This window comes from Oreochromis niloticus, linkage group LG18, assembly GCF_001858045.2.
Source record: "Oreochromis niloticus isolate F11D_XX linkage group LG18, O_niloticus_UMD_NMBU, whole genome shotgun sequence".
In the NCBI taxonomy this organism is placed as follows: Eukaryota; Metazoa; Chordata; class Actinopteri; order Cichliformes; family Cichlidae; genus Oreochromis; species Oreochromis niloticus.
Genome location: NC_031982.2, coordinates 575,756 through 582,406, shown reverse-complemented (window position 1 = coordinate 582,406; position 6,651 = coordinate 575,756). Strand labels below are relative to the sequence as shown.

Here is a 6,651-nt window from a genome sequence, read left to right as displayed (position 1 = left end):
GATAAATATAGTATGCAACTTCTTATAACTGTCATGATCCTGGGTCCGTTTGACCCAGCGTTTTGTGTTTTTCTATTTAGTGTGATTTTGGTTCTGTTCTTCCTCTGTTTAGTGTTTACTCTGTTCGGCCCGTGTGTGTCCTTGTATGTGTAGTTCCTGTTTTATTGTGAAGGTCTGTGTCTTATGTCAGTGTGTTCTGTTTACGTTTTCCCCTGCCTCGTCAGTTGTGATGTCTTCCAGGTGTGTTCCCCTCCTGTTTCCCTTCCCGATTCCTGGCGTGTGTATTTATAGTGTGTGTTACCTCGTCCTCGTTGCTGGTTCGTCTGTGTTGTTTCCCCTCGGTCTCCCTGCGTTTCTCCATGTATATTTCCCCGGACCTCCCTGCATCTTCGTTTCTGGTTTGCTTTGTTAGTTTTCCCAGTTTAGGTTTACCTGTTAGTGTCACCCGCCATTTCTGTTTATTTGTATTGTACAAGTGTAATAGTGGATTAACAGGTGTTATTCTAAGGAGGGAAACCCTCCAAAAAATGGACGGAGTAGTGGAGCAGCCAAGGGAATAGAACAATATAAAAACTGTATCACTAAAATATAATTTATTACACAAAAACCGTTTAAAAGTATAAAAGCAATTAAAACAACCCTGGCCAGGGAGAACACACAATAAAAACCAATAAAACAAACACACTAAAAGTCCAGTGGCGTCAGCCACGGAATTAAAATCCAGTCAATCGGAGCGGGGCAAGGAAAACCCCGTGGCGTCCTCGGCTGTCCTGTCAGTCTCTCTGCTCCGAGGTGCTGGAACGAGAGGGGCAGCGACGGTCACTGTTCTTTCCAGTGGCTCGGTTTATTGCAGCACAATAAGTCGCGAGACTTACCCCGGATGGGCAGAGCTCCTAACTCTGCCCGCCGCTTTTCTGTGGCACGCCAGCACTATGGTCTCGCCGTAGGAGGTAGGGTGCTGTCCCGCTGCCAACTAATCCCCCATCACAGCGTCCTCTGGCCGCAAGCTATTCCAGAGCAGCACAGTTCTCACTGCCTCTCCACATACTGGCTGTTGTATGTCCTCGCCACGTACTGGTAGACCAACCCGCAACACCAACACCAACACCAGCACCAGCACCAACACCAATGCCGCCGCCGCCGCCGCCACCACCACTACTACTACTGCCACCATCTACTCCGCCATCTCTACTACTCCCCTTCTCCTGACCGGGCAGGCCCTCTTATTGGGCCTCTGTGACCTCCCAGGTGTGCCAAGTTAGTAATCAGGGAGGGGTGGAGTCTCTCCAGGACAAGTCAACAATAAATACAATAAAAGCATGCAATAAAACAAGAATAAAACACTATACAATATTAAAATATTAACAATAATAAAACACAGCAACTCATGCGAGATAAAAACCTTGTTAACTTGTCCATTTCCACCCCGTGACACAAGGTTGTTTGTGATCTGAAGTACTCAGGATCCCCTAATGATGATGTTCCACCTTGATTATTTAAAGAGGTCATTTCTACTCTTGGGCCATCTGTTATTGCTATTATTAATACCAGTTTCTCATCTGTTATTTTTCCTAAAATTGTTAAGCATGCTACAATTCAACCTCTGTTAAGAAAATTAGCCTGGATCCCTGTGTATGGGATTTCCCATAGACTCCTGGCTGATTTTAAGTTCACATAACCAGTCTAAAGTGATATGCTAGCTTATTTAGTTATATACTGTATTTAAGTACAGCTTGGCTGTATCTTTAAGTTTATGATGCAATTTAGTTTCTAATCGGTTTGTATTATTATCTTTTGTCTACACACACATACATGCAAACACATTTCTCAGCTTTAAATATAAAGAATGACAACTTTATTTTACGGACTGTTTTCTGCTCTGACCCGACACTCTGGCGAGATTGCAGCCAGCTCAGATTTCATGAAACCTTGGAATCATTCAGAGCCGATTCTGAGCAACTGCTTTAGCCTTATATGTTCAGGATGGAAGAGAAAGACCCATACAAACAGTGTAACTGTCCACACTGATGTAGCTGCTGTCATACCTCCAGAACTGGTTGACTAACTTGCTAAGAACCACTTCCAACATGATGATCAGGTCAAACATTGCACTCATCCAAGATTATATAGCTATAAATATAAATATATATATATATAAATATAAAAGGACAAGTATGTGTGCAAATATATTGTGGTGTACAAAATTGACAGGGTCCATTTAGGTGTGATTAATTATGTTCCACATGTGTGGATCTGACCCAAGTGGATGAATTAAAAAGTAAAGCCATAAAGTACTGCCCATTCTGTGATATGGTGCAGCATTACCTGAAACAGTGCAGTAACTTCAAACTCTTGTTGAATGAGAAGAACACAGAGTGGATCAAAGCAAATAAGAGGTGCTGGAGATGTACAGTACCTGTGATCATTAAGCCGCTAAGTGTAACTTTAAAGCCAAGTGTAAAACATGGACTACAATGCCTTGAAGTTCTTTGTGATGTCAATACCAGCCAAGATGCTACAGCTTCTGATTCGACGAGTGCGCTGCAGGAAAGCACCTGCTTAGTGAGTTCCGTTCCTGAGACTCGCTATGTAGGCCAACCGATAGCAGTCAGGCAGTCAAGCTAAATTATGTCATTATTAAGAGCACGACCAACATGATTGAGACCTATGCTATATTTGATGTGAAGCAGGTGATTGCTTGGAGCTTCATGGGAAAGCCAAGGACCTAGCACTCCACACTGTCTGTCAAGACATCTGTACCACACATAGTACCGCTGTGTCATTCTCCATTTCTCCTGCCTCACAGCCTGACACGTCCTTCAAGATCCACTGAGCCTTCACTGCAAAGGAACTTGGCCTAGCATGCCATAGTTACCCAATTGGAGTGTTGCAGGAGAGGTACCATCACCTTAATTAAGGACCTGCCACTGCCACATGTAAGGAAGTATGCCCATTCGGCTAATTGGGTTAGATAACAGGAGAGGGACGGAGAGAGAATGAGAAAAGAAGATGGAGCGTCACAGTGTAAAGACAGAATAACTCCAGCTTTGTGTCTTTTTTTCATTCTAGCAAAGGTATGGGACAAATCGCATTCCTTTTCATCTCAATACCATTTTCTTCTGTTTGTCTGTGATAAGATTGCTTTCAGAGCTGTGGCCCAAGCAAAGAGGGAGGGTGCATCCGTCCTCCTTGCCTGTAATTGGTCCAGCCCAGAGTTGATCATGACCAATTGGCCAGTCCACCACTTTTCATTGTTTATACTGTTACAGGAACATTTTAATTATATCACTTAAAAAGATGATACAAGAAATTAACCAAAATTAAGCAAAATAATCAGTAATGGAGAAGTATCATCATAAACTGTGGGATGCTGGAAAAGTGGTGAGAAGAGGAAAAATTATAGATAGAACTTCTAGGTTTAAAAAAAGAGAGGTTGAAACAACAAAAAGTTTTGGAGAGTATTATCAAAGTATTAGAGATGAAACATAGGATCATAGTGGTTGACTCTAGATTCCACAACCAATCATACTAATACCATCACTGGTCCAGTCTGAATATGGACAAATGTATGGATACCTCACTAATGAAAGCAAATCAGAAGCCCTGATGTTAGCGCGTGAATGTCTGACTGAATTGAAGGGAAAAAAATATTTCAGTAGGACTGGTAAAGGATTCACATACCTGGGTATAATGGATTCAATTCAATTCAATTCAATTTTATTTATATAGCGCCAAATCACAACAAAAGTCGCCTCAAGGCGCTTCATAGGTACAGAGAAAAACCCAACAATCATATGACCCCCTATGAGCAAGCACTTTGGCGACAGTGGGAAGGAAAAACTCCCTTTTAACAGGAAGAAACCTCCGGCAGAACCAGGCTCAGGGAGGGGCGGCCATCTGCTGTGACCAGTTGGGGTGAGAGAAGGAAAACAGGATAAAGACATGCTGTGGAAGAGAGACAGAGGTTAATAACAGATATGATTCAATGCAGAGAGGTCTATTAACACATACTGAGTGAGAAAGGTGACTGGAAAGGAAAAACTCAATGCATCATGGGAATCCCCGGCAGCCTACGTCTATTGGAGCATAACTAAGGGAGGATTCAGGGTCACCTGGTCCAGCCCTAACTATATGCTTTAGCAAAAAGGAAAGTTTTAAGCCTAATCTTGAAAGTAGAGATAGTGTCTGTCTCCCGAATCCAAACTGGAAGCTGGTTCCACAGAAGAGGGGCCTGAAAACTGAAGGCTCTCCCTCCCATTCTACTTTTAAATACTCTAGGAACAACAAGTAAGCCTGCAGAGCGAGAGCGAAGTGCTCTAATAGGGTGATATGGTACTACAAGGTCATTAAGATAAGATGGGGCCTGATTATTTAAGACCTTGTATGTGAGGAGCAGGATTTTGAATTCAATTCTGGATTTAACAGGAAGCCAATGAAGGGAAGCCAAAACAGGAGAAATCTGCTCTCTCTTTCTAGTCCCTGTCAGGACTCTTGCTGCAGCATTTTGGATTAGCTGAAGGCTTTTCAGCGAGTTTTTAGGACATCCTGATAATAATGAATTACAGTAGTCCAGCCTGGAAGTAATAAATCCATGAACTAGTTTTTCAGCGTCACTAAGAGACAGAATATTTCTAACTTTAGAGATGTTGCGCAAATGGAAGAAAGCAGTCTTACATATTTGTTTAATATGTGCGTTGAAGGACATGTCCTGGTCAAAAATGATTTCAAGGTTCCTCACAGTGTTACTGGAGGCCAAGGTAATGCCATCCAGAGTAAGAATCTGGTTAGATACCATATTTCTAAGATTTTCAGGGCCGAGTACAATAACCTCAGTTTTATCTGAATTAAGAAGCAGAAAGTTAGCGGCCATCCAGGTCTTTATGTCTTTAAGACATTCCTGCAGTTTAACTAATTGGTGTGTATTACCTGGCTTTATGGATAGATAGAGCTGCGTGTCATCTGCATAGCAGTGAAAATTTATGCTATGTCTTCTAATGATGCTGGCTAGGGGAAGCATGTATAATGTAAACAGAATTGGTCCTAGCACCGAGCCCTGGGGAACATCATAACTGACCTTAGTGTGTGAAGAGGACTCTCCATTTACATGAACAAATTGGAGTCTATTAGATAGATATGATACGAACCACTGCAGTGCAGTACCTGTAATACCTACAGCATGCTCTAATCGCTCTAATAGGGTATTATGGTCAACAGTATCGAACACAGCACTGAGGTCTAGCAGGACAAGCACAGAGATGAGTCCACTGTCAGAGGCCATAAGAAGATCATTTGTAACCTTCACTAAAGCTGTTTCTGTGCTGTGATGAGCTCTGAAACCTGACTGAAACTCTTCAAATAAGCCATTCCTCTGCAGATGGTCTGTTAGCTGTTTGACAACTACTCTTTCAAGGATTTGGATACACATATTATATCACATCTTTATGAAGCTAACCATGGAAAGCTAATAAGAGACATAAAATCCGTGAAGACCTTCCCATATATTTTTTTTTTTTATCAGGAAGAATAGAAACAGTGATGATGAATGTACTGTTTATTTACAGTCATTGCCCATGCAATTCATTGTTAGGCATTGGATGAAAAAAAATATTGAAGTTCTTGTGGCAAAGCAAAATAACCCAGATTAATTAAAAAAAAAACTTCTATCCCCAAAATAAGATGGAAGATTTGTTTTGCTCAATTTGGGAAACTATTACGGTAACACTTTATCATGCGACATGCGAATAAGGCATAAATACCCTGTTATTATGTGCAATTTGGCAATAACACAGGTTTTTGCAGGAAACAATGAAATAATTACACTATAAGGCACAAGTAGCCTGTATGTGCAAGTACCCTGTGTTATATATCATTATTAAAAATATTATTATAAAGATTTGTAATGTTTTTATTAATAATAATAAATAATAATAAACTGTAAGTTTGGATTAACAATTTTAAAAAAGTGAACTAAAAATACTCCTTGAGCCTTAATGACCTGAAGCTCTAACGTTTATTTAAACCAAACATTTTGTGTTGTGCTGTGATGTAGGGGTCAATGGAGTGGCTGTAGTGCAGGTAGAACAGGTCATATACTAATCTGAAGGTTGGTAGTCTGACCCCTGGCTCCTCCAGAATGGATGCCAAATATCCACACTAACCCCAGTTCAGTCTTTAGTGCATCCACTGAAGTGTGAATGTTAAGCACAAATATGTTAAGCACAGTGGACATAGATGGCTTCTTTCACTCCTCTTTCAAACCATCTGTCTTCTTTGTCCAAAATGTGAAGCTCCTTAGCCTATGATGACCTGTACGACTGAGGACCTTTACAGACACTCAGAATATAGGCACAAAAATAACACCATAAAATTGGCCATTTCTGACTATTTTTGATTTTACCTTCATATATCACCTTTAAAAACTGTTTGCCTGCCTGTGTTTGGTATCATTCTTACATGTCTTACTTTACATGTATTTTTTCATTGATATACTGTATTAGCACAATTGATCACACAAAAAACATAGACCCAAAATGAATGCACTGGCTTGGATGCAAGTGAGCTTTATTTACAGTGGGTGATAACAAACAAAAGCGAGGGCGGCAGGGACAGAACTGAGAAATAACTAATAAACAAACCATAAAATTCAGGGAA

General features: G+C 40.9%; 1 long non-coding RNA gene across 1 annotated transcript; it reads right to left on the bottom strand.

Moving 5' to 3' along the window:
- Nucleotides 1-571: 571 nt before the first annotated feature.
- Nucleotides 572-1,153, bottom strand: LOC112842945 (uncharacterized). The gene is made up of 2 exons (XR_003215020.1): nt 876-1,153; nt 572-795 (listed from the first exon to the last, which is right to left on the bottom strand). It is a non-coding gene; the product is annotated as an uncharacterized LOC112842945 (long non-coding RNA).
- Between the last annotated feature and the right edge of the window lie 5,498 nt (nt 1,154-6,651).